This window comes from Monodelphis domestica, chromosome 6, assembly GCF_027887165.1.
Source record: "Monodelphis domestica isolate mMonDom1 chromosome 6, mMonDom1.pri, whole genome shotgun sequence".
Classification (NCBI taxonomy): Eukaryota; Metazoa; Chordata; class Mammalia; order Didelphimorphia; family Didelphidae; genus Monodelphis; species Monodelphis domestica.
Window position 1 is genome coordinate 140,387,843 of NC_077232.1, and position 27,701 is coordinate 140,415,543.

Consider the following 27,701-nt stretch of genomic DNA (forward strand, 5'->3'; position numbering starts at 1 on the left):
AAATACCACTGAGCTCCTTACTATAGTAGATAATGAAACTTGGTGAATTATAGTGGTGGGGAATTTTAGAGAAATTGAAACAGGAAGTAAGCCAAGGAAGAGACTGAATCTTGAGCCCCTCCCCTACACTACTTCCTGTCTCTTTCCCTAAGTGCCTGAATGAAGAATCTTCTCACAGATGGTAAGTTGAAGATTTTCCCACTAATAACCAATTCCCACAACTAGTCTTTTAACTAAAATATCTTTTGTTCTTTGGGGAGAGGGGGTAAGAAGAGATTGGGGGGAAAAGGGAAAGTTAGGGTCTCCCTAATTTCTAAGTTATCCTGTTGATTGAAGATTTTGAAATATAGTCAATTCAGAAAACAAAATTATCTTCCCCTGTGAGTAGATATTAACAGCACTGCTGACAAGTCTCTTCTGGGCTAAACCAAGTTTCTCTTCAGTTTGCAGTCTAGGCAGAAGGCAATGGCTAGAGAGGAGATAAAGAGGTCTGTCTTCCACCTTCAGGTAGAAACAGCCAAGAAGGATATAAAGTCTCAGGCAGCTGGAGCTTCCTAACTGCTAACTTCAAGGTTCCATTGGAACAGCCTCTCTTCTTCCTCTGATTCGTGTTCCAAAAGTTCTGAGCTCCTTTGCTTTTTGCAGATCCATTTTTCTTTGCCCAATATTTTCATTTGCATTACCCATAAAGGTCAGCATACAGGGCTAAGATCTGAAGTGATGTTTGCTCTAAGAGTTGAGGTCTCCCGATAAATGATAAACAATAAGCATGGACACAAGGAAATTGAGCTTGATGAAATCTTGGGGGCCCTTAAAAGGTTAATCAAGATCACTGCCTCCAAAGCATCATTCTCAAGTGTCTAAAGCATGAAACTTGGACTCCAGATAGGCAACTGAATAAAGAAACACGGGAGGTCTCTACACCCAATGTTTGGGAGATACCCTCAGACATACTAGCCTAAGTTCAACAGTATCTCTATTCCAGAAGGTTATCCAGAAATGATAGACTACAGCAACATATAAGGTTAGTAACAATACTTTGTCAAACTCCCAGCCCAAGATCAGGATTGTGATCCAAGGCCCAGGACTAAAGGGAAAAGCAGGTCAAAGCAGAGCACAGGGCAGAAAAATCCAGTTATTATTGGAGGCAAGATTTAGTCCCACTCTGTGACTCAAACAGGAGATAGGCCTAGTAATTCTATCCAACAAGAAGGGGATGAACCTAGGTCTAGTACCAAGTCCTAATCCAAGATCTGAGATAATAGGCATGAACAAACAGAAGAAAACAGCACAATGAAGAAATATTTTGTGTTCAAGCAACCTTAAGGGAAAGAAAACCCTAGAGGAAAAGAATTAATTTCAAAATAAACACAAGTAAAACCTCAGAGGGGAAAAGGGAATTAGCCAAAAAAAATTCCAAGAGTGGATGAAAGGAATCAAAGAAGAGCTGAAACAAAAGATTAAAAAAATGAAATTGGATAACTTAGATAGAGAATATACAATTTCCAGCAAAAAGTGAACAATCTTGGGTAGTTGTCTCCCTGAAAAAAATAATGAAGCAGTCAAAAGTTGATGATTCAATCAGAGAACAAGAAATATTAGAAAAAGTCTAAAGATGGAAAAATTAGACAAAAAAGTAAAATATTTACTATCAAAAACAAATGGTGTAGAAAACAAAAAAAATTGGGGACCATTGTACTCCATGAAAACCATAACCAAGAAAAAAAATAGATGGCATATGTTATGAAATTATAAAAGAAAACTATCCAGAGCTATTAGAGCATTGGGCAAAATGAAAAAAAAACTCTCCTGAAAAGAACCCCAGACTGAACAGATCCAAAAATAACACCCTGAGACACATTCTGAAAAATCTAGGATTTTTAGGTCAAAGAAAATAAAAGTGTGCAGATAGGAATCAAGTACCAATAAACCAATCAAGATCACACACAGTCTAGCAGCAAAACCCTATAAAGAAAAGCAAATCTTGGGAAATGATATGCTAACAAACAAAATAAAGGCTTTCAATCAATTATAATATAATCTATAAAACTGTATATAATTCTGTGTGTGTGTAGTAGTAGTAGTAGTAGTAGTAGTAGTAGTAGTAGTAGTAGTAGTAGTAGTAGTAGTAGTAGTAGTAGTAGTAGTAGTAGGGAGGAGAATGCACCTTTAATAGACTGAGGACTCATAAGCATTCCTGTTGAGAAAACCTAAGTGTGGTAGAATCCTTGAAAGATAAACACAGGACACAACAGAAACCTAGAAAGGCACTGATATTTTAGTAACTTGAAGGATCTCAATGATGATCAAAAACTTATATTTTAATAAGAGTTAAAGAAACCAGTGTCCTTTCAAAACGCTACTGATTTCAAGAGGCAAAGAAGAGAGTAAAGAAAGACATACCAGGCTTGAATACAGTTTTGTGCCATTTTGTTTAACATTTTTAAAAAAAACTTTTACCTTCTATCTTAGAATTGGTATTAAGTATGAGATCTAAGGAAAAAGAGTGGCAAAGCTAGCCAATTGAGATCATATATGAACACAGGACCTCCCATCTCCAGACCTGTTTCTCTATACACTAAATTACCTAGCTACTCCCATTTTGCTTAACTTTTAAAAGTAAAAAAAAAAAGGATGGAAAAGAGATTATATTTAAGAAGAAATAAATAGGAACAAGAAACATTTTGGGGCACATCAGAATACACAAACATGGAGGTAAGCATTGGAAGAGCAGGCATCTCAAAAAAAAATGTTTATGTGTACAATGCACTAGAAAGAGGACAGACATAGAGTAGGCATTTAAAAATATTTATTTCATTAACTATTTCCAATTTTAGGTAAATCATTTTTAATATTCATTTTTTTTAAAACTTAAGTTCCAAATTTTCTCCCTTTCTTGCCTCCTACACCCCCTTGAGAAGGCAAGCAATATATCAACTATACATATTAAATTACTGACAGTGTTTTTTTCATATTTGTCATGTTGCAAAAGAAAACACATGAAATTAAAAAACTAATAAAGCATGCATTTTTCTCTAGTGTAAACAATATATATTTTGTTTCATAACATGACAAATGGGAAAATGATATAATATAACATGACAATATATACAACCTATATCATATTACCTGCCTTCTTGGGGAGGAAAGAGAAGAATGAAGAAAGAGGGAAAAAAGGAATAGGACTTGGATTGGGGGCATAGCTTTGTTAGAATTTGTTTCTCTTTGATAAGCATATTTATTATAATTTATTATATATTTATAACAAATCACGTCATGATATTGCTATGTTACCTATTTATTATATTATGTCATATATTTAAAATGGTAACAAAAAAGGTATGCTTCAATCAATACTCAGAGTTTATCAGTTCTCTCTGAAAGTGGATAGCATTTTTCATCATGAGCCCTTTGGAATTGTCTTAGATTATTATCTTAATCAGAATAGTTAAATCTTTTCTTGGGTGATCATCCTTATAATTTTGCTGTTACTATGCACAGTGTTCTCCTAGTTCTACTCACTTCACTCTGCATCAGTTCATATAAATCTTCCCAGGTTTTCCTGAAACCATACAGCTCATCATTTCTTTCAGCATTATCACATTCCATCACAATTATATATCACAACTTTGTCAGCCACTTTCCAATTGATAAGCATTTCCTCAGTTTCCCATTCTCTGGCACCACAAAAAGAGCTGCTATAGATATTTTTGTATGACTGGGTCCTTTTAAGGGTGGGCATCTTTAACATTTATCATGAGGTACCTCTTCAGTCACTAACATTCTATTTTTTTAAAAATCCAGGTGACTGCCTTTTCTTCCTTGGTTTTCAGTGACAAAATTATTTATTGATCTAGCTGCAATCTCAATTTTATAAAAAAATTTTATGAAAAAAAATTCCAAGAGTGCACTTAAGTTAGGAGGTCTTTCCTGATCCCCCCATTTATTTTATTTTATTTTTAAACCTTTGCCCTCCATCTTAGAATCAATACTGTGTATTTTCCGAGGCTATTCTAGAGGGACACACTTTGTCCTTATGAAAGGTGTTGCAGAATGGAGATTAGATTCAATGAGACCTACAGAACTAAGCTGTCAGATGTCTCTGAGAGGCTCTCAAATGAGCTAGTTCAAAGTCATCATTTATTCATCATATACCAATATTTAGGTCTCATCCTCCTTCATTACCACTTGATTGGCTTCTAATTGTAATTGTAATAACTTGTAAATTAGTCCTGCATGAATGAAATTGAGAAAGCAGTAAGAACTTGAAAATATTAAAATATTTTTAAAATGCATTATCTCTTTAGACTACCAGTTTTCACTTAGATCTGACTCAGTCTTTGTGTGACACTGGTTAAAGATGAGAAGAACTGGTGAAAATTTTACAGGCCAGTAAAAATATTTCAAGGAGGCTCAGTGGTGCAGTACTGAAGTCAAGAAGACCCCTCTTTTCTGAGTTCAATCCAGGCTCAGACACTTACTAGCTATATGACTCTGGGCAAGTCACTTTACCCTGTTTGCCTCAGTTTCCTCCTCTGTAAAATGAGCTGGAGAATGACATATAACAAACCACTGCAGTATCTTTGCCAAGAAAACCCCAAATGTGGTCACAACGAATCAGTTAGAAATGACTGAAACAACAGAACAACAAAAAAATCTTTCCAGGACTTATTTGTTAGTTTTTGCTTGTTTTCATGGGGTGGGTGGTATTTTTTTAAAATATTTTTCCATGTTTATATGATTCATTTTCTTTCCCTCCTCTCTTCCTTCTCCCTCCCAGAGTTGACAAGCAATTCCACTGGGTTGTAAAAATGTTCTCACTTGGTACCTATTTCCATATTATTCATTTTTGTAATAATAGTTTAAATCCAAGGCCCCCCAATCACATACCCATATAAACAAGTGGTAAATCGTATGCTTTTCTTCTGCATTTCTACACTGTGCAGTGTTTTTTGTAAAGATGTTTCTAATCTACCAATTAGCCTGCTTTGGGAACTCTTGGAAACCAAGTCCATCTTATATGTCTTAAAAATACTCCTTTTTTAAGGATTCATCTAGAAGGTAAGTTTTTATGAGAAATTCTTGTATAACTTTGAAAAGGTATTAAGTAAACGAGGCTATTTTTCTCTCTTCCCTTCTGGTCCACATATAATCTTCTCAACTTGAATTTGCTCAAAATCTCAACGAAAATTTCAAACTAGATGTTCTCCCTCCAAATCACCCTCCAAACATACACCATGTAAAACGAGTCCTCCAGGCTTCCTTCCCTACCTTACAGGGATGCTTATTTTAATAGAAGAAATGATTGCCTCATGAGTCAGTTTACTTTACTTTCTGAAATGAGCAAATCCACCAAGCTGAAAAATGGATTCCAACTCTCCTTACGAGAGAAAGGAATTGAGTAGCTCTTAGAGGTGCCTTGTGACCTGTTTGTACAAAATAGAAATAAGCTCCAGACAAGCTGCTTTAGCACCTGGGGGAAAGACAGAAGGTGGTGGGGAGGGGGCACCTGCAGCCTGATGGATGTTCGCCGCCTTAATCTTTCAAGTCAGCTGGAGAGAAGAGTCCAGCCTCTCTGTAAAGCTAGGCAACACCTGAGATATGGGAACACCCTGAAATTTCTCCCAGCTAATGACTATAAAAAAGATAATAATAGTGAATTGCATCAGGTAACACTTTAAGGTTTACAAAGTGCTTAACTTTTGAACCTCATAACAACCCTGAAGTAGATATGATTATTACCATCTCCATTTTACAGATGAGGAAACTGAGCTGTAGAGATTAAGTGACCTGTCTAGGGTGACACAGCTAGTAATTAATGACTGAGGCAGGATTTGATTTTAGGTCTTTCATACTTTCAAATCCAAAATTCTATCCACTCACTGTACTCCCTTGTTGCCTCAGATACCATGGCCAAAAGATACCAGCTCTACACATTTCTTCAACTTCAACGATATCCCTAAAGTTTTCAAAGTCTCTCTCCACACCACCACCACCAAATTAGAATAAATATATCTTTCCCCTTCAACCTGGTATTCCTTGCATCATTGTATTTTGTTTGTGCTGCTGTAGGTTGACTGAAAACCTGGACAGTATTTCCAGACTAAAGGTAAACGACTTCAGATTATGCATTACATTAGCTGCCTCCAGACAGAGCACCAGGTCTAGAGTCAGGAAGACTTGAGTTCAAATTTGACTCCAGACACTTATTGCCCCAGTTACCCTGGACAAGTCACCTAATCTATGACTGCCTCAATTTCTTCAACTGTAAAATGGTGATAATGATAGCATCTACCTCCTAGGATTTTATTCCACCCCCCCCCTTCCCTTCTTCAATACATTGGGAGTCTACTAGTACAGGGAGTCAGGGATTAATAGGGATGTATCAAGCCTTACCCAACCCAGGTACTAGTCTCCATTTTGTTGTTGTTGTTGCTAGAGAAGGTACTGGACCTCTGATGTCACAGTGGTCTAGAGGACTTCCACTGAGGAAATCCATCTCCCAGTGTGGCTCTGCATTGGAACCTTGAGAGGGTAAGGAACTTGCCCTTGGTGTGTCAGAAGGGGAACTTGAACCAGGTCTTCTGATTGTGTTGGCTGTCATATAGTCCACCCCACAGTCGCCATCTAGCCCAGATTTACTGGAACAGGACTGATTTTGAGAAAATAACATTTGTTCTATACAATAAATCTGTGCATAAATTTCACTGTCCAATCATGCGCCCTGATTTTTAGTTTGGAAAACATGGTTAAGCACCATTGTGATGGAGAGCCAACCAAGCCAAGTTTAATCTATCTTTTCAGGTTAATACCCCTCTCCCCTCCATACTATACAACCCATGGCTTACTCCTTTGCACACACAGTTCACCATGCTTGGTTCTCCTGCCCCAACTCTGCCTCTTGAATTCCCTAACTCCATGAAAGACTCATATGAAGGGCTGTTTCCTACTGAAATTAAACAAGAACTGAAGTTCTTATTTCAACTCCCCAACTGTTAACACTTCCTCTGTTCCAATTACTTTCTAAATATTTTGTAGTTACATGTCCCATCACTTGACCCTTTCCTACTTTTCCAGTCTCCTTACATCTTGTTCTCCTTTGTACACTCTGTAATCCTGCGACACTGGCCTCCTCACTGTTCCTCACCCCAGGTATGCTTTATAGATTTGGGGCATGTTCACTGGCTGTGCCCCATGCCTGTGATGCTTTCCCCCTTCATCTCTTCCTCTTGGATTCCCTGGCTTCCTTCAGATCCAAGTAAAAAGCCCACCTCTTATAAGAAACTGTTTCAGACTCTCCTTAAGGCCAAGGTCTTCTCTCTGAGATTACCTCTAATTTCTTTTGTTTGTACATAGTGGGTTGTCTTCCTCATTAGGCTGAGAGCTCCTTGAGAGCAGGGACTGTCTCTTTTTTTAAAGCCTCTTTTTCCATTTGAGAATCAACCATGTGTATTGTTTCCAAGGCAGAAGAAGAGTAAGGTCTAAGCAATGGGGATTAAGTGACTTGCCCAGGGTCTCTTAGTTTAGTTCTTAATCCACTGAGTCACCAAACTTCCCCCCAAGGATTGTCTGCTTTTCTTTGTATAATCAGTACTTAGCACAGTGACTGAAACATAGTATATGCTCAATAAACATTTGTTTGGCTTGATTAGAATATAATTCTATAATAATATAACATTTTAATATGATATGATATAATAAAATATGCAAGCATTGTTTTCTTTTTTACTTCCTATTTGTATGTTTTCCCAGAGCCTAGCAAAGTGGTTGGCATGATTTAGATGCTTTTAAAATGGCTGTTGAATTGAATGGGCAATGAGGGGAACCATTTTCTATCTTCCAACCTTCTGCTCTCTGGTCTCACTCTGCCTCAGAGTTGTGGCTGTAAAAAATGGACTTGGCTGGGAATCTAGTGGAAGATATGACTGTATTTCAAATCTGCAGCTCTGTGGACTTCATACCCTTGTGCCCAACTCTTTCAACATTTCCATAACTATTTGTATTCCACTGAAGTATTACTCGAATGGTATGGAGATGATCATCTCTTCTCCAAGGCTAGATCAGGGAAGAAGGCAACATCAGGCAGCTCCTATACTAGAAAGCCTTGTAGTGTGGGCTCGGTTCATGGACTGTTGTCTGTTGTCCAAGGACCAATCCAGCTAAATTCAGTGGGTTAGAGACTTAGAACTGAATGTTTTGAGGCCAAAGCAGCTCATGAGTTCACCTTCGAAGGGGTAGAAGGGGAAATGATGAAGCAGTCACCCGGAAGAAATTGCAGATCCTTGAAATATTATTTCTTATTTCTTTTTTAATCTTCCTGGGACTTCGGTGGTGATATAGTAGGGGTTAGTACAGACTGTCTCCATGGTTTCCCTGAGATTTCTCTCTCCCAGGAAACTTTTGCTCATTGTAAAGAGAAAAGGAAATTGGAGGCTTGAACTAGATAGTCTCAGAGGTCCCATCCTGCTCTAGATCCATGACCTTCTGTTAACTCACTTGTTCTTCCAAACAAAATACAATACATTGCTGACACTCTTTCTTTGCTCGGAATAAGTTATCGGTTCCAAGATCCTCCTGCAATCTTCCTCTAGACAGCAGATTTTGATCCCATAATAGCAGTATTAGAAAAGAGCTAAGCTAAGGACATTCCTAGCATTGCCAGGAAACTGGTATCCAGCTCGCATGAAAATCCTGTAGGCAGCTATATCTGACCATGGCTTAGAATAATCCTTTGAGAACTAACTACCTTGAGTGTTTCTGACTTTTTTCTTACACTGTGGAACAAATACTTCTAGACACCCACATGCTCACCAGGACTCATATTCAAAGTTCCTTGCAGGAAGTCCTTTCAAGCTGTCAAATTCACATACCTAAGAGGAAGGACCCAAAATCATTCATTCACCGTTCTTAGTAATGATTCAGTCCATGAGGCATGACTGTTTGCCACAACACCCTTTTAAGCAGGAAAGCATAACTCTTAGCAGGACAGAATGAGAGAAGTAAATTACTCTGGCAATAGGCTAAGAAGACTATGTAGTTTATCTACCCTCCTCCAAAAGATTTTTAAAAACAACCCAAAACACCCTTAGGAAATGAGCCTCATAAAACAGGACGGCTGCATTCCTGGGGCCAGATAGCAGGATTATTTTTCCCTCACTCTCCCCACCAAGAGATGATGCACTAGTTAGTCAGAGATTTCCAGGCATTTGTGCTGTAAGGAGAAAGAATTTAACTGAAGTTGCTCGAGAAGCTGCTCCAAAGAGGATGAGTTTGAAGTAAGACTGCTGTGTGCTCCACAAGGGATCTGTGGGATGAAATGCATTCATAGAAACAAAGGAAAATTCCTCCTCTTATAACAAAAAGAGGGAATGAATATATTTAAGGTATATTTAGATAGATAAGATATGGGCAACTGTGGAGAGGACCTTTTGCATGCAATGTTGGCAACTGGGGCAAGAAACATGGAATGCTACCTTAAATCCATGTTTTAAAGACAAATTCAGTCAGAAAAGAGAAACCACAGAACACGAGGCCCCAGTTTGGGAGATGGGGGCAAGACTTTGTATGATAAGAAAATGGGAAGGACTAATTCATGGGAGAAACTCAGCTGAGGTCCCTCTGAGACTTCTGCTAAAGGAGCCCAAGTGATTCCTTCAAGGCTCAGCTAGGAGAAATGCCATATCCTACATACATAAAACTACAGTATGTTCAGGCTCTCAATTCCCATGATGAGACCAAGTTTCTGGAAAGCAGGGACTGGTTTTTGCCTTCCTTGTATCCCCAGTACATAGCACAGTTCCTGGCACACAGTAGGCACTTAAATTCTAGTTGACTGACTCAATCAAAATTCTAGGAGACATTATCTGTCACTTCTAGGACACTCATCTTCCTTCCTCAATGAATTCAATGCCCGTCCCACAGACTTTCTCTCTTCTGCAAATCCTGACCTCATACTAGGGGACTTCAACACACATGTTGATACTTCCTCAACTCCCTAACTCCCCAATTCCTTAACTTAACCATTTTCCATGATCTATTCCTCCATTCTATCTCTGCTACACATAGAAATGATCACACTTTCAATTTTGCCATCACTCAGAAGTATTCCACACTTCCATGTTTGTGAACTCTGAAGCTCCTTTATCTAGTCATAGTCTTTTGCCATTCCATCTTTCTCTCTGCCTTACAACCCCTAACCCTGTGCCTTCAGCCCCTCCAAACCTCAGTTCTTTCCCAGACAATCTCCTCTACACTAGATACACTCTCCTCTTTCACCATCTTGACCCCTTGTTCAACTTTACACTGTGTTCTCTATAATCCTACCCCTTTCGTCCTATTGCCAAGATCCAATCCTTGATTACTCTTATTGTCCACACGGAGCCTTTGCTCCTCTTCATATGCTGCTGAGTGAAACTAGAGAAAACCATGAAACTATGATGGATTAATTCACTACAAATTTGTATTACATAATCTCAATTGGGTCCTTAGGAAAGCAATAAAATCCTTTAAACTTCCCTGAAGAATTTACTATTCTATTCACCACAGTGGTTCTTCCAACCCTTTTTATCCTTCTTCCGCCCTTTGATGGCTCTCCTTTCCTGTATCCTTCCAGCTGAGAACCTTGTGTCCTCTTTCACTGAAAAAATGTAGACCTTTCACCAAGAGTTCTCTCTTGTCTTCTCTCTCATCTCATCTCATTCACAGGCTTATCCTTACTTATCTTCCCTCCTTCTCTCACAGGAAGAGGTGGCCTCTTTCTTTGCCATGGAAAACACTTCTACATGTACATATGATTCCATATCATCCAGTCTTCTTCAACAGATTACCCTATTATCCCCACTTATTCATTCATCTTCATTCTTTCTTTGTCTATTTGGTTGTTTCTCTAGTATTTACAAACACTCCTGTGTCTCCCCAGCTTCAAAAAACCCTCACTTGAGCAGTTCATTCTGGCGAGCCATTACCCTATCTCTCCTCCTTTTTCTCAGCTAAACTCCTTGAGAAAACCATCTATAATCATTGATTTTGTTTCCTTTCCTCTCCCACTTTTATCTGCTGCCTGGCATTCAGCTTTGTCACTCAAACAGAACTCTAAGTTCCAAAATTACCAATGATCTCTTTATTGCCAAATCCAATGGCCCTTTTTCAATCCTCTTCCTCCCTGGCTTCTTTGTAGCTTCTGACACTATCAATCTCCTTCTTGATATTCTTTTTTCCTAGGTTTTCATGACACTACACTCTCCTGATTCTCTTCCTACTTGTCTGATTGTTTCTTCTCATCTTCTTTGTTGTACCTTCATCTACTTCATACGCATTAGTTATGAGTGTCCCCAAAGGCTCTATTCTGGACCTTCTTCTCTTTTCCCTATATATTCTATTTCATCTCTATGAAAATTATTTCCAAATCTATTTATTTAGCCCTAAATCTTCTCTTGACCTCCTGAAATCTCAAATTTCCCACTGCCTACAAGACATCTTGAGTTAGATGCCCCACAGACATTTTGAATTCATCTTGTCCAAAACTGGATTCATTATTTCTCCTCCCCAATCCTCCCCTTCATTCTAACTTCCTTATTACTGTTAAGAACACTAATATCCTCCCAGTCACCCAGGCTTGCCGCCTAGGTATCAACCTTAGAGTCTTCATTCCTTTTCACCACCTCTCCATACCAATCTGTTGGTAAACCCTATTGATTCTTCCTTCTCAGCATCTCTTATATATACCTTCTCTCCTCACACATAGTCTCCACCCTTGTACACAGGCCCTTAGCACATCAGCCCTGGATGACTGCAAAAGCCTATTAATTGGTCTTCCTGATCCAAATCTTTCCCCACTCCAATTCAACCTCAACTCAGCTATCAAAATGGTTTTCCTAAACTGCAGATCTGCAGAGTCTCTGATTGGGTATATGTCAATCCCCTATTTGATAAACTCCAGTGGTTCTCTATCACCTTCAGGATCTAATATAAAGTCTTTTTTTGGGTTTGTAAAGCCCATTCATATTCTGATCTGGTGACACTGACTTTCTTGCTATTCCTTGCAAAATCCACTCTATCGCTCAACTCAGTGTATTTTCACTGGCCATCCCACATGCCTAGAATACTTCTTTCATCATCTGTACTTCCTGGCTTCCCTTGGTTTCCTTCAGCTCTCAACTACAGTCCCTCTTCTGAAAGAAACTGTTCCTGCCCACACATACACACACTTAATTCTAGTGCCTTCTCCCTGATACTTCCTCCAGTTTATCCTGTATAAAGTTTGTTTTTACATAGTTGTTAGCATGTTGTCTCCCTCATTAGAATAGAAGCTCCTTGAGGCAAAGGTTGCCTTTTCCTTACTTTGTATCTGCAGTACTTAGAGGGTAAATAGTGCCTGTCACAAAGTTAGTGCTTAATAAATACTTATTGACTTGACTTTTCTTGACACTTATATAGCACTTTTAGGTTCCAAAGTCCTATATATCTTATCTGATTCTCCCAACAATCCTGAGAGGTATTGTAAAATTTTTAAATTTAGGTTTTTAAGCTAATATGAAAGTTCTAAAGTAATATTGTGGTGGCTGATTTAAAAATATTATAGCTTAAGCCAAACTGACTTTTAGTAGCTTTATTAACAAAGAGGTAGAAAGAATTAAATTCGAAAAACATAAGAAGAGGATAGATAATTATCTAGGCTATCACCCTAAGCACTGCTCCAGTGTGGGATTCAGCCACAGCAGGGCTTTACCACCTCCCTTTTCCCCATGTAGATTTTCCAGTAATCATCAGCCAGACGTGGTGTCTTCAACAAGGGGTGTACCAATGTAACCTCCTCCAGGAAAGGAAGGCCTCTCTGGAACCAGTCTCTCCAGATGCCCAGAAAGGAAGGCCAGCTACTCACCCAGCTCATTGATACAGAGTCTCCCAAGGTGAAGTCCCAAGGAGAAGGTCCTCCTCCAAAGAAGATCCAAGCCCAATATCCAAGCCAAAGATCCCCTGAACAGTAAGTTCAAGACTTTTTATAGTCCTTTTTCCACATCACTTTCTGTCCCTTCCTCCACTTTATGGAAACAATTGCAATCTTTTTGCTGGCACTGCCCAAGGGTGTAGGGCAGTGGCCTCTGGAGTTGTCACCTACTCTAGCAAGTGATTTGCAAACGCTTACTTGGTATGAAGTATGGGTGTTTAAGTTTTTGATTGATTAATTTAAAAGTTGCTGATTGATAGAAAAAGAAAGTTTGGTTCATTCTTCACAGTATAAATGAGGAAATTGAGACTGAGAGATTTAAGAGCCACACACTAGGTGCCATGCAAGTAGTAAGTATCTTACAAAGGGTTCAAATGCAAATTTTCTTGACTGTAAGCCCAGTGCTCTATGCCATTATGCCATGAAGTTCACATTTACATAGCAGTTTAAAGTTTGCAAAGGTAGATAATAAAGTTTTCTGAGTCCAAGTCCAATGTACTCTCCACTATAGCATGCTCTTGACAAAGTATGATGAGTAAATGCTCTTTTATGTCTTTCTCCAGCCAGATTATAAACTCTTGGAGGGTAATGACTATAATTTATCTTACTTTAATACCTCCTTTGGTTCATCATGAAGTGATAGGCATGTAGTAGGTGCTAAATAACTTCCACTTCTTTGGTCCCCAGATTCCTCATCCATAAAATGAGAGGGATAGGCTAGATGTTCTCTCAGATAACTTCTGGCTCTAACTTCCTATGATCCAGTGACCCTGAGGACTGAATTCACAACCTGGTTAATTGAAATACATACCTTAGCAATAAGCATAAAAGCCTGTAAAACTGTTCCCTACCTTTTAACCTGGGATCCCATTCATAAGCTTGTACCCTCATGATGTTATTCAAAGGAAAAAGACTTATCTATACAAAAATTATTAATAGTGATTTTATCCATAAAAGCAAAAAAGCTGGAAACAAGCAATTCTGGCTTGAGGGATGGTTGGATGAACTGTGAAATACCAATGTAACAGAATATGATTGCTCCATGGGAGATGGCAAATATGAAAAGTTAAGAGAAATATGGGAAGACCTATATAAAGTGACACCGTGTGGAGAAAGAAAAATGTAAAAAGTAAGTCCACAGACGAAACTATGCAGATAACTCCCATTTTCACAATAATAATTGCAAAACAATCTATAAAAATTATATAGAATATAAATAAATCAAGAAAAGAAAGGAAGACAAACCAGTTGTTATTATTAATTTAGTAAAGATAACATAAACATTTTCAACAATTTGGAACTGTCTTGAAGCTTGTAGTTTTATGTATGGCCATTTTTCAAAATTGAAAACAAACAAATGTTTATCTAATCTTTGTTTTTCTTAATGGTTATTAAGTTTAGAATAAAGACAGAAAAAGTGAGGGAAGAAGAAAGGAAAAGGAAAGAAGGAAGAAGAAAGAAATGAGAAAATGAGAGGAAGGAAAAGGTGGAAAGGAGTAAGTAATAAGAGGAAGAAAGGAATGAGAGGAAAGGAGGAAGAAAAAAGAAAAAAAGAAGGAAATGGAGTTAAAAGAAAGGAATAAAAAAGGGAGGAAAATTCATCACAGGGAAAATAATAGCCTGGTGCAGAAGAAAGTAGACATCCTAGTTATATTAACCTCTTTTCCTCCAGAGGAAGAGCAGGTAAACAGAAGTAATTAGAGTAACTAGCAAATCTATAGATCTAACCACAGAGAGCCAAAGCAATTTTACTAATCTCTGTGTACCTTTTTTCCCCCCCTAACTTACTCATGATTTCTGTGATCAAAAATGCTTGGGTTCTGTTTCTCCTAAACGGATGTTTGTAAAGGCCACCAGTTCCCTTTCTTTACTCTTTATTCTAAAATAGAGTAATCTCCCGTGCTAAGAGCCTTTCTTAGCTCAATATGCAGTCCTGGTCAAGCTGTGCAGCTCCTGAATGGACCTCACAGCTGCCATAGATCTCAAATTAGGATAAAAGAAACCTAGGTAGCTGTATCACAGCCTGGCATATGTCCTCCTTATAGCTTTTATTTTAACATCAATAAATTACACCAATGTAGATTCCTGGTATTCATGAGTTGTTTCCAGAGGTGTACTGATAAATGTTTAACAAGTGACTCTCAAAAAAAAAATATTCAGCATACTTTTAATCCTAATCAGCAATAAACATTTCTTTCTCTATTTTTATCAGTTTTGAAATCAACAAAAGAGTAAATTATGACCTGATTTATAACATTTGCCATTTTGCAAGGTATAAATGCTCACTCTGAAGATTTAACCATCAGGTCTTGAGAGCCAGTTCAAATTGACTCCAGCAAACCCCTGATTGTGTTTTGTTTTTTGTTTTTTGTTTTGCTCAATTCAAGTGAACTGCTACACAAACTCGCTCTAGTCAAAGATAATGGAAGAAGGAAAACAAATGGAAGGTCCCTTCCTCTTCTTCACTGTAGACCTCTTCTAGTGGAATATGCCAGGTTATGCGCACAAGACTTCAGAGGCAGTAATGGATAAATGGGGGCAAAGTGTCTACAAACCATCCACAGCACCAAGTCCCCTGGACTTGAGATATTATGTGCTTTAGGCAGCAAGATGGGAGGGACTGAAAGAGACTCATTAAAAAAGGAAAAAGCCCACAACGTAGTTAGATGAAGAGGGCTATGTGCCGGAGGCTGAGGATTTGGAACCACATGTGGGTCGTTAAGGGTCATGACTCATTAGCTATACTGCCATACCTTGCATCATTTTTTCCACTGGAGAACAGAGAAACAGAGTAGCCAGAAAGTTTTGGAGGGGGATCTTTATGCATGTTTCATATGATCTCTCTGCTTTTCCCTTTTCTTCAACTTTTGCCTTTTCTTACATTCTTCGTTTATGAGTCTTTGTGAATTTCATGACTACCAATCAACAATTTGCCCTCAAGTAGTGAGGAGAATCCTGTAAGAGACCCAACTTTGGAGCTTCCTCCATTCCTCGCCAGAGCTTTGTCAGCACTTCCAGTAAATGATTCAGAATCCATTTAACTTCAAGAGTCCTTTTAGAAGTGCCAGACTCAGGGCTGAAACTAGTGCAGGACTGTGGGATATGACAAGCCCCCTGCCTATTTTTCCATAGGCACAACAAAATGGAGCAATCAAAATCAAGAGAAATGCCCCCTTTCACTCAAAAGAGTGTGGATTTTTCAGTGGCCTAACCATTGGCAAGGATTGACTTCCCCCTTATTCCACTCCTGAGGATACAGGATCATCGTCTAAATACTCAAACATTAGATCAAGGTGAACTTACCTCACCATTTATCTGTATGACTGTAAACAAGTAAGTGGATTTTTCTTTGAAGAGCATGGTAAAGACATGGATCAAGAGCCAAGGAGAACTATTTCTCTTGTTCGGGGATTTTATGCGTAAGTGAAACAAGTGAGCATCACAGGCATGGTGTGATTATAATAGTGCTAAGAAATTATATCTGCTCAATACATTTCTCCTACTAGAGACCTAAGGGGGTGGAATTTTACCATTAGAGACCCATTCCTTGATCATCAACAACAATAACAATACATTTAAATCCCATATTATGATGGGGGTGAGGTGGGGGAGAATAGTTGGAGGAACAACAGTAGTTGTAAAATACTACATAGGGTGATATATAGGGTTTATCCTGATACTTCTATAATAGCTATGAAGGTCTGTCAAGAACCCTAAAATGCTGGTCAATTCGTGTAGAATTAGAGGCTGACCCTACTTAGAGTCACCATAATGATTAACTTTACATGAAGGATAACGGAACAAATGTTTCTTTTTCATGTTCTATCTAGTACTGTAAAATGGAAAGAAACATTGAGGTAAATCAGAAATAGCCATACCCCACCTGCTGAAATGATCCACCTCAAACGTTACTGACCACTAAAATGGGCAAACCACAAATGCATGGGAAATGGACTAAAATAGGAATGTTTTTATTATTCACATGAAATGAAAGAGGAAATAGCTCTTACCAGTCATAAGCAATGGTTTCATAAAGGTTTTGATAAATAATATCCCAAATAATAAGTTATACAACAATGTAATATAGATCAATATAGGGAGAATAATAAGAAATAACTTTTATTTCTAAACTCAGATTCATTTTTTTAAAGCAGAAATTAAAGAATAATTTAAATCTGAAGAGGGGAAGGCTAAAGAACCTGAAGTCATTAAATGTCCATTTAATATAAACTCTAAGTTCTATCTACTAATGAAATCAATGGCAAAAATATTCCCAAAGTCTCAAATGATTTTAAGAGGATATAAGAATACTTTCTAAAAGTTTTTTTTAAGTTTGACAGCTTGAATCCAACTAATTGGTCAACTATATTTTAAAAAAGTAATTCAAAAAAGGTGGTATTTGCTATAATCATTATTAACACATTCTCCCTGTGAATCTTAAAAACTGCTCAGACTCTGCCTTAGAAGATTTGGTTAAGCTGTTCCCTTATTGTAACAAATGGAGGTACTTGATCAGGAATGTATTGGGAATTTTAACATTACTCCAACTATACTTAGACAGTGCCTTAGGGGAAGATAAAGTTGTAAACTCCTGATGGAATAATGAAAAAGTCCCTAACTCATACTTATAGTGAAGCTAGAACCTTAAGCTAGGTGGTCTATTTTTAGATCTAATACAAAAGGATATTAAGTACCTATAAAGGTTAAATTAATCACTAAAAGGTCAAGCAACTTACAAAAGGCAAGCTTAACAAAGAGGTGTGAAGTTTTAGTCTACCCAGAGAAGTTGAGAACTAAAGAGTGGTGAGAACTAAGAATGGGCAGTCCTGGGGAAAACGTCTACTGTGATTGGTAGATGTGAAAATTTAGGGGAGGTGACATAGGAGAAAATTCTCTTTAAAAGGATCTGGCTCTCTCTGAACTTAGTTGGAGTTAAGTTTGGAAGCTGAATTGGAGGGGCTCTCTGAACACTAGAGCTTGCTTGGGACAAATCTTGTGGTGAGTGATAAAAGACCGGTCAGTCTCTCTTAAGGCTCAGGCCTAGGCTAATTGGCCTAGGCCATTCCTACTATTTCCTCTTATTCCTTCTCTCTCCCTTCTCTTAATTCCTTCATTTGTATTAATTAAAATCTCCATAAAACCCAGCTGACTTGGGTATTTTCATATTTGGGAATTTTTCCCATGGTGACCACTTATTTTTGATGAAAATCAAGACACCAAAATTATCTTTACAGTTTTGGCGATTCACAGTCTTGAAAACCCACATTTTTCATGGTTACATCCCACAATTTGAGGCATAGACTATAAAAACATTTTATGGCCTGTATACAACAGAATATGGCATGGCTATTGCTATAGAAAAGACTATAAGAGGAAAGGTAGAACTTTCAAGGAATGTTCATAAGGATAAGTATTAAATATCACTGTGGCATAAATAGTATGGGAAAACTATTAAAGACTTACGGAAATACATAGGAAAATTGCATCAATATCTAGCTGGTACAGAAGAAAATTTGAATATAATATTACCCAATTAAGGACAACAACAAAAAGAAACAAACAAAATTTTTAAAAGTAAAATTTAACAATTAAAAATGAAAGTCAAAAGATCAAGGCAATGCCCAAGGCATCAAAGCAATTCAAAGAGCAAAATAAACAATTTAACATCAATTTTTAAAAACTATACTCTTAAGGCTTGGAAAAACAAAGAAATCATAGGTGAGAACTCATAAAGTAGAAGGATATGAAAATTTTCTGATTGTCTGTGTCAAAGGTTATCTATACTAGAGGTCAAACTGACCTCAATGTGCTACATACTGCCTACTGAAGTCCTTAGTGCATCCCAAACCAAATTAAAAAGTAAACAAGAAGTGCTTAACAACAAAACAATTAAAACATACATGTGTGGTTTCTCTGTTGTTTTCAGTTGTGTCTGATTCTTCATTACCCCATTTGGGATTTTCTTGGCAAAGATACTAGAATTGTTTGTCATTTCCTTCTCTAGCTCATTTCATAAATAAGGAAACTAAGATAAGCAGGGTTTAGTGACTTGCCCAGAGTCACACAGCTAGAAAGCATTTGAGGCCAGATTTGAGCTCAGGAAGATGGTTTTCCTGACTCTAGGTCCAGCACTCTATCCCACCTAGTTGCCCACAATACAACATCAATAATGTTAATGTGTGGCATTCTAAGTCAATATACAGCACAAAGTCCATTTCCACCTAAATTTGACATGCATAGTGTCAAAATAAATCTAATACAATTAAGCATGTAATTGGATGAATAACAGAACAGTTATATAAACAAGGGTGACTAAAACTCTAGAAAATGGTGAGGAGGGATAAGATATATATATATAATTATTGCCTCAAACACTTCACCGTGGTTCATAAATTATTATATTCTTTTATTAGCTTCATTTCTGATATGTCTAATGCCACCTTTACAGAAGATATCACTTATTTGTTAGCAAAAGATGAGAATACCTGTGATCCCTTTGAAAAAAAAGAAAAATTATGTTTTTATTTTATATAAAAATCATTCTTAGCTTGAACTGCTTTAAAAATGAACACTTGTGAGGATATAATATATTGTCTGAAGAGCAAAAAGTGGTGTGCAAGAAAAGTTCCAGAAGTATAAAGAACAAATCATTGTTGATTTGGTTATTGTTGAACAAATCACTAGACAGTATTATAATATTTGCACCACCTTTATTGGTTATTCAAAGTCTTTGACTCAGTTCTGAACTCATGTCTTAATCAGTTGCTACAGTGTATAAAATGGATCTAAGCACAGAGAGAAGCCTGGAATTTTTAATGTTCATGTGTAAAACAGAGCTCTCCTTAAAAAACACATGATGAACACAAAACAAGTCAAGAACAATTTATGTGAAATGTGGCATCTTCCAAGGAGACAGGTTTTGCTTATCATAGTTCTGCCTAGCTTAAATCCATTATCATGGGATTTAATGTCAACAATAAAGTTACATCAACAGACTTGGTACAACAATCACTTGGCATCTGTTTTCATCTTGAACATTGTTATAATAACTAATGAACTAACTATTCTTGTTAGTAGATGCAAGTTACATGGCTCCACTGGGGGAAAAAATATTAAAAAGCTATTTTGTTTCCTGAAACTTTCCCCCAATGACATCAAAATATCATTTATACTTGTTAATTAAAAAATTCTTAGTGAGCCAAGGAAGATGAGACTGGAGACTTTGAAGTTGAAGCTAGAAGTGTCATTGAGCTAATAAATAGAGATGATACCTAAAAAATACCTTTCTCTTTTCCAGAAAGACATATTGAACATATGGCTAAAGGGAAAAGCTAAACCTGAATATCTTAGCAGAATGGCTGGCATTTTAAAATTAAACCTAATGGGAAGAATATCATTATGAAGCAATGAATACCTATAGAAAACTAGTTTCAGTGTATATTCATGGCACAGTATGAAGGTGACAATGAATCTGAGAGACTTCAAAGCGCAATGTTTAATGAAGGATGGAACTCATCACCCTAAGCCAGTTATAGAGAGATTAACACTTCCTCCACAAAAAGGAAGGCAGGAATTGATTGATATTTTTAGAGCAAATGATAAACAGGTTAAAATTTTATAGAAATACTTCTGGAACAAACAGACTTCACTTTACAAAACAATTTTAAAAGCCTGAAAATAAGCATATACTACTAGATTTATTGAATGTAACCAGAAGTAGTTTATCTCTGAATAGAGCCTATGAAAAGGTAAGATTAAAAATCATTGCATGGGCAACATCCACATGAACTCAAGCAACAACACATTGTCAACAAACCAATTAAAAATCTCTGAAGCATGCAAATTTATTTAAAAAAACAGGAATGTTTATGATAGGAATTCATTATTGGGTCAAATGCCTCTGAAACTTAAAAAATGGTTATTTTGTTAATTGATGCAGATTACTTAATGAAATGGGGGGAAAGCAGACAGCTTAAATAATGGAAATATAATGAAAAACTGAAATACTATAGGTTGCAAAAGTGTTGCATCTACCAGATATCTAGAGAGACAATATCAGGTGGCTAGAATTAGAAACCAAAAGTTTTCTATTCTTTTTAAATTGACAAATAGTAAATTTCCATCCTAAAAATACAAACTTCAAAATTTCCATGAAAATTAAACAGATAAACTACTGGAATTGGAACATCATTACAGACTTCTGAGAACTATGACCCATAAATATCTGAAAATAACACTGATCCATACAAATTTTAATAAAATGTTTTTAATAGTTGCCACCATACCAAACACTTTTAATCTCCAAATGACAAAGAATCAAAAGCTTCCAAAATATAGAGACCTAGCAGAAGAAACCATGTGAGAACAGAACAAGGAATATGCAATCCCCACCATCCTATCTGTTACCAGAATTATTCCAAAGATGCTTTTAGTGATCTATGTAAGGCAAGTTTACATCCCTGTATTCAGTAACAAAAACTGGTCATCCACCTGATCAACAATAGTCTGCAGATCATGAAAAATAAAAGAGTAATAATAGGAAAGCAACTTGATCTTGAACCTTTTCTATTAGAAAAGAAACAAAGCAATAAAAACAATAACAGTGATGCATAAAATTTTGAATGCAAATATTATTTTCTTTCAAAATGAAAACATCCCTAGAGGAGACAACACATTATTTCTGTAAGGAAATCTTCCTTTAGGAAATTACATTTCTTAAAAGACTGTGAAACTATTCCATTACATGGTAATGATCTGCCTATTCTCTCATCCCCAGCTATGATGGTTTCAATAAGGGAGAAGGGCATGAATAAAGCTAGAAGGAATTTGGAAGAAAAAGGGACAGAGACAAAAAAAAGACAGTGGAAAACATTTACATTTCCTATGCTGCAGGATTGATCTCAGAAACCCCATACTTTGTGCCTGGAGTTTTACATCGTTCCTACACAGGCTAGACCCTGACACAAATGGCAGAGGTGGGTCACTAGAATCTCTCACATATATTGTCTTCTCTTTATTCATACATCCATATCTCTATTTCACTCCTTCATCAATTTCCAAGTGGACAACTAATTCTAATTGCTCTGCCAACTTCAAACCTTTTCCCCATTCCAATTCATCCTCTACTCAGCTGACAAGGTGATTTTTCTAAATTGTAGGTCTGACCAGGTCTTTCCCCCAACAAGGTGTTCTAGTTTGTCTCTTATTACTTCCAGCATCAAATATAAACTTTTGTTCGATTTAACCCTCTTAATAACCTGGACTCATCCTGCTTTTGAGTCTTCTCATACTTTGTTTCCCTTATTCACTCTACGATACTGTGTGGCCTGCTTTCTATTCCTTGAATATGACACTCTTCTATTTTACCTCCATGCCACTGCACCAGCTTTCTTCCATGTTTGGTATGCTCTGCCCCCTCATCTCCTCCTCTTAGTTTCCTTGACTTACTTTAAGATTCAGATCAAAACTAGCTTTCTGTAAGAGACCTTTCACAGTCCCACAAAGGTACCAATTACCACCCATTTACTCTGTCTACATCTTATATATGTACCTAATTATTTATATGTTGCTTCCATTAGAAAACATCCTCCATGAGGGCAGGGATTGGTTTTTGTTTGTTTCTTTACATCCCCTGAATTTGCCTAGTGCCTGTCACACAGTAAGCCCAAATGTGTTAACTGACTTACTGCTTGCAACTAATTTGTCCCCTAGGTGATATGCAAAAGAAAACAACTGGAGGCTCATAAATTGTGGTTTTGAGAGAATATTGACTGAAAGTACTCCTTGAATCTAAAGCTGTCATAGGGTCTTTGATTTGGCGGTGGGGTGCCACAGATGTTGCAATCAACTTAATGAGGATGTGTATTAGATTGTTTCCTTCCATCAAGGCAGTTTGAGACAAAGAGGAAGTAGAAGAGAAGATGAGGCTGCTGAAAAGGAATGAGGAAGTGAGTGGAAAGAGCGGAAAGTTCAAGAAAAAGAGAACATATTGCCTATAATGTGATTTTGGCTAACATGGGCCCCCTGTTGGATTTCAGCATCCTAGTTAATGAGACATATTGTAGTTTTCTCAGCTGGGATGCCTCAACACCTAAATGTTAGCAATTCTTCCTCCCCCATCCCAAACCCCACCACTGGCACCATTGTTTAATTCTGATTTCTCTCCTCCATGGAGATAAGGAAGACCCAGGGCCTCATGTTGTGTTTTACATCAAAGACTGGTGAAGGGTCCTGACAGTCTGGACATCAGTGATGTAAATAAACCATTAATCATCCTGTCATTCTATCAAACCCACTCTTCAAAAGGGCATGAACTCTCTCCAGGTCACTAATATAAACCACATCTCCCCTGGACCAGTGGAGGAGGAGAAGGTAGTGTTGGTGTCAAGAGCCCTCTGAGCCTGACTTACTCACTTTTGGGATGATACTTCGTTATTTTTCTCTTAACGGCACAGATCTTTGTTGTCATCCCCATAGATTGGAAATGATCAATTAAAGAAGAGGTGGTTGAAATTAAAATGAATTTTAATGAAATCACAGCTCTGGAGAATATATACCAAAAGGCAACTGCTCCCATTCCCTCTAAAATCTCTTGTTTCCATTTCACCTACAGTACTAAATGACGAGGGGGGGTGGAGAGGAGAGAGAGAGAGAGAGAGAGAGAGAGAGAGAGAGAGAGAGAGAGAGAGAGAGAGAGAGAGAGAGAGCGCGCATGAGGAAACATTAACTACTTTGCCACTGACCAGAACAATATCTATCTGGCAAATCCGAAAGTCTGAGTTCCAGGAACAAGAGCCCAGAGAAAAACTATGCATGTAATGCCATTCAAGCACAGATCCTTCTGCTTTGTAAAATCTGATCCCTGGCAAGATTATGTACTCTAGGAAACAATTTTCTGGATAGTATCTGGAGCTGAAGAGATCATCTAGTCTCACCTCCTAAATTTTCCTAAAAGAAGCCTCAGACTACAAAAGTGAAACCAGAGAGCCAAGATCATACAGGCAATAAATAGCAGAACCAAAATTCACATCCAGGTTCCTTGATTCCAAACTCAGTGCTTTTTCTACTACATTATACAGATTCATGGGGCACCCATTTATTAAGTACAAACCACAATGGTAGCACTATGTTAGGTACTGCTGGACAAAAGAAAAGGTCAACAGAAGGTATAGGCCTTAGCCTTCAAAGGCCAAAAAAATAATAATAATAACAACAATAATAATACTTACACAGCATTATCTAGTATTCTAAAATTTGCAAAGGGTTTTATATATGTTAACTGATTTTATCCTCACTACCCTAAGAGATAGATGCTATTATCAGCCTGATTTTATTAAATGACCTATTCAGGGTTCTTCGGCTAGGAAGTATCAGAATCAAGATTTTAACTCAGGTTTTCCTACTCCAAATCCTACATTCTGTCCTTTGTGTCATTTAGTTACCTTAAAATCTGGTAGAAAATATGAGAAATATGAAAAGTATAATTAGAAAATACAAGTAAGCTAAAGAAAATATGGCACTAACTACATCCAAAGGTTAAGAACAAATAACTCAAGAGGCTCTTATTAAAAAGGTACTACATGCCAGTCACTGTGCTAGATTCTGGAAATATAAAGACAAAAAGAAAATTATTCCTGCCTTCAAGAAGCTTGTATTCTACTGAGGGGGTGGGAATGTAACATGGAAACAGGAAAGCAATCACAAAGTCATTTCAGGAGATGGAGATAGTGAATGATAAGAAAGATCATAAAAAGTCTTATGTAAGAGGTAAAACCTGCTATGAACCTTGAAAGAAATTAGAGGTTATAAAAGGGACTGGTGAGGATAAAACACATGAGGAACAGCCTGTTTATAAAGGCACAAAGAAAGATATTGAATATTATGTACAATAAACTGAAAAGAGGACAACTTGGGTACTTTCAGAAGAATAATAAGGAATAAATTTGGAAAAAGCAGAATGGATCCAAATTGTTCAGGGATTTAAATGTCAAAAAAGGAGATAATATTTTATGAAAGTACTAATGGGAAGCCACTGAAGATTCTTTTTTTTTTAAGCCCGTACTTTCCATCTTAGAATGACTTGCCCAGGGTCACACAGCTAAGAAGTATTTGAGGCCAGTTTTGAACTTAGAACCTCCAATCTCCAGACTCGGCTCCCAATCCACTAAACCACACAGCTGCCTGCCCCACCCCCCAATACCCCACTGAAGATTCTTGAGCTGAAGAGTAATACAGTCAGATTTAATTTAGAAAAAAATATTTTTCTAGCTATATAGAGGATGGATTTACAAAAGAAACTGGCAGCTATTGAAATAATTCAGGTTTGGGGATGATGAGGACTCAGACTGAGAGAACTGAGAACTGAGAGAAGGGATGGAGATGAGAAATGTCATGAAGGTACAGTTGTCAAGATTTTTCAATTGATTGAACTGAAAGGTAGTGAGGGAGAGTGAAAAGTCAAGAATGACTGAAGTTGCACCTGAATGACTGGAAGTGTGGCAATGCCCTTGATGGAAACAGGGAACTTAGGAAGAAGAATGGGTTCAGGGCAAAAAAAAAATGAGTTTTTGTTTTAGACATGTTGAGTCTGAGATGCCTGGATGATCATCCAGAAAGAGATATCCAACAGGCATTTATTTGGTGATAGATTTTGAAGCCATTCCTGGAGAAATAATTGCTGAACCCTTGGGAGCTGACAGAATGACTGAGAAAGGTTAGACAAAGAAAACTCAAGGTAGATGGGTAATATACCAACAGCTAGAAAGTGTCTGAGGCCAGATTTGAACTTAGGACCTCCCATCTCCAGGCCTGGCTCTCAATCCACTGAGCCACCCAGTAGCCACCCAGTTGCCCCCTCCCCAGAGCTTTTTTTTTTTTTAAGGATGACAGAGATCTGGAAATATTTGCAAACAGCATGTAGAGAGCCAGTAGTATAAGGAGAGACTGAAGTTCAGCAAGAAGGAGGAGGGTAAAAGGGATAAACCTTTGGAGAAGAGAGGCAATGGGATCCAAAAAACTGGCCTCTGCAAAGAAAAGGATTTCCTCTTCATCAGAGAGAGTCACCAAAGAGAATAGAACTGAGGATTATATAAAAAATATTTTGAGGTGCAGAATATGAGAATAGAGAGAGATTGGAACATGTCTCAATTGTTTTTTTTTTCAATAATGCATGAGGAGAGGTCCTATTCTAAGAGGGATATGGTAGGTGACAGTATAAGGCTTGAGGAAAGAAATAAAAGTTTGAAAAACTCCTGGTGGGGAAGGAATAGCATGATGTAACAGGGTCAATCTGAGAAAAATAAAAAATTGCTGAAAAACAGTCTCCCTGCTTCAAGTCTCTCTCCATTTGACCCCATCCTTTGTTCACTTGGCCAAAAAGTGATCTCCCTAATCGTGCCACTTCCCTACTCAGTAAACTCCACTGCCTTCCTATGACCTTCAGGACCAAAAACAAATTCCTATGCTTGACTTTAAGGCCCTTCACAACACTTTGTACCTTTCCAGTGTTCTTACTTTTCACTCCCCATCACGTACTCAAAACCCAGGGCTACTAGCCTACTTGCTCTTCCTCCCACCCCACACAGCATCTCCTCTAACTTAGAGTCCACTTATTTAACCAGACACTGGAAACATGGGTATTGAGATCTGGGAGCAAGTACAGATAACAATTTTGAGACAGCTCAGGAACTCTGGGAACGAAGGGGAGGGTGTCAAGTTGGTGAGTAAAGATCAGAAATACTCAAGATCCTAAGGATAGTCACCATTCAGGCTCACATCGTGGAAAGAGGTTGGCATAAGAAGGCAGGTCACCAACAAAGATCAAATACTTTTATCTTCCAGCCAGATCCCAGATCAACCTTTGTTTCCTCATCCCGTCTGACTCCCCCTGGAATCCTAACAGATTGGAGGGAGAGGAGGCAGAGATCTTTCTAGGATCAAGGAATGAACTAACTGAGCAAAGGCAACAAGCCAAGAATGGGCAATGGAATAGTAAATCTCAAAGTCAAGAAGATAAAAGCTTGCTTACTAATAGCGTGGACTAAAGGCTAAAACAAAAACATAACACTAGACTTCCTTGCAAACATCACTACAATGGACCTGCATATCTGAAATACTTGGAGTTCACACTCTGCTCAGAGACCTGTGACAAAGTCAGCCATATTACTGAAATTCAGTATTAATAATAAACACCGTGAAATTGCTTGTCAGTTCTGAGAGTGGGGAGGGAAGGGAAGGATCACGAATCATGTCACCATGGAAAAATACCCTACATTTAAAATTTTTTTAAAAGATATGTTCTCTGACCTCAAGAAATGTACCTTTCACATATCAATAATAGACATTTAGAAAAGTCAAATAAGATAAGGGAAAACAATGTTCTAGGAGATCATCATTGACTTGAGGTATCAGTAAAGATTTACTGGAAGAGATAGGACTTAGTGTCTGATCTTAGCTTTAAAGAATGGATCCACTCAATGAGCAGGTACAGAAGTGAGAAACTGGATCCTGAAACTCAACCAGGTCTGTTAGCTATTTATCAGCACTTTCTCCTTCCTTAAATTACTTTGTAATGTTTTATATTTACAGGTATCTCTTCTACATCTGATATTCATAGTGCTTCAATATATCCCAGGTAGGCATAAGAAATTAAATGGGGAGTTCTGGGAGTTTTTTAGAAGCCAAAGATGACACATGAAGCTTGCAGATGACACAGAAAAAGTTTAGAAACTCAGAAATGCATAAAGTATACATAATG

General features: G+C 37.5%; 1 long non-coding RNA gene across 1 annotated transcript; it reads left to right on the forward strand.

Annotated features, from left to right (window-relative positions):
• Positions 1 to 149: 149 nt before the first annotated feature.
• LOC103103237 (uncharacterized) lies at positions 150 to 27,701 on the forward strand. The gene is made up of 3 exons (XR_468953.2): positions 150 to 181; positions 12,750 to 12,982; positions 27,533 to 27,701. It is a non-coding gene; the product is annotated as an uncharacterized LOC103103237 (long non-coding RNA).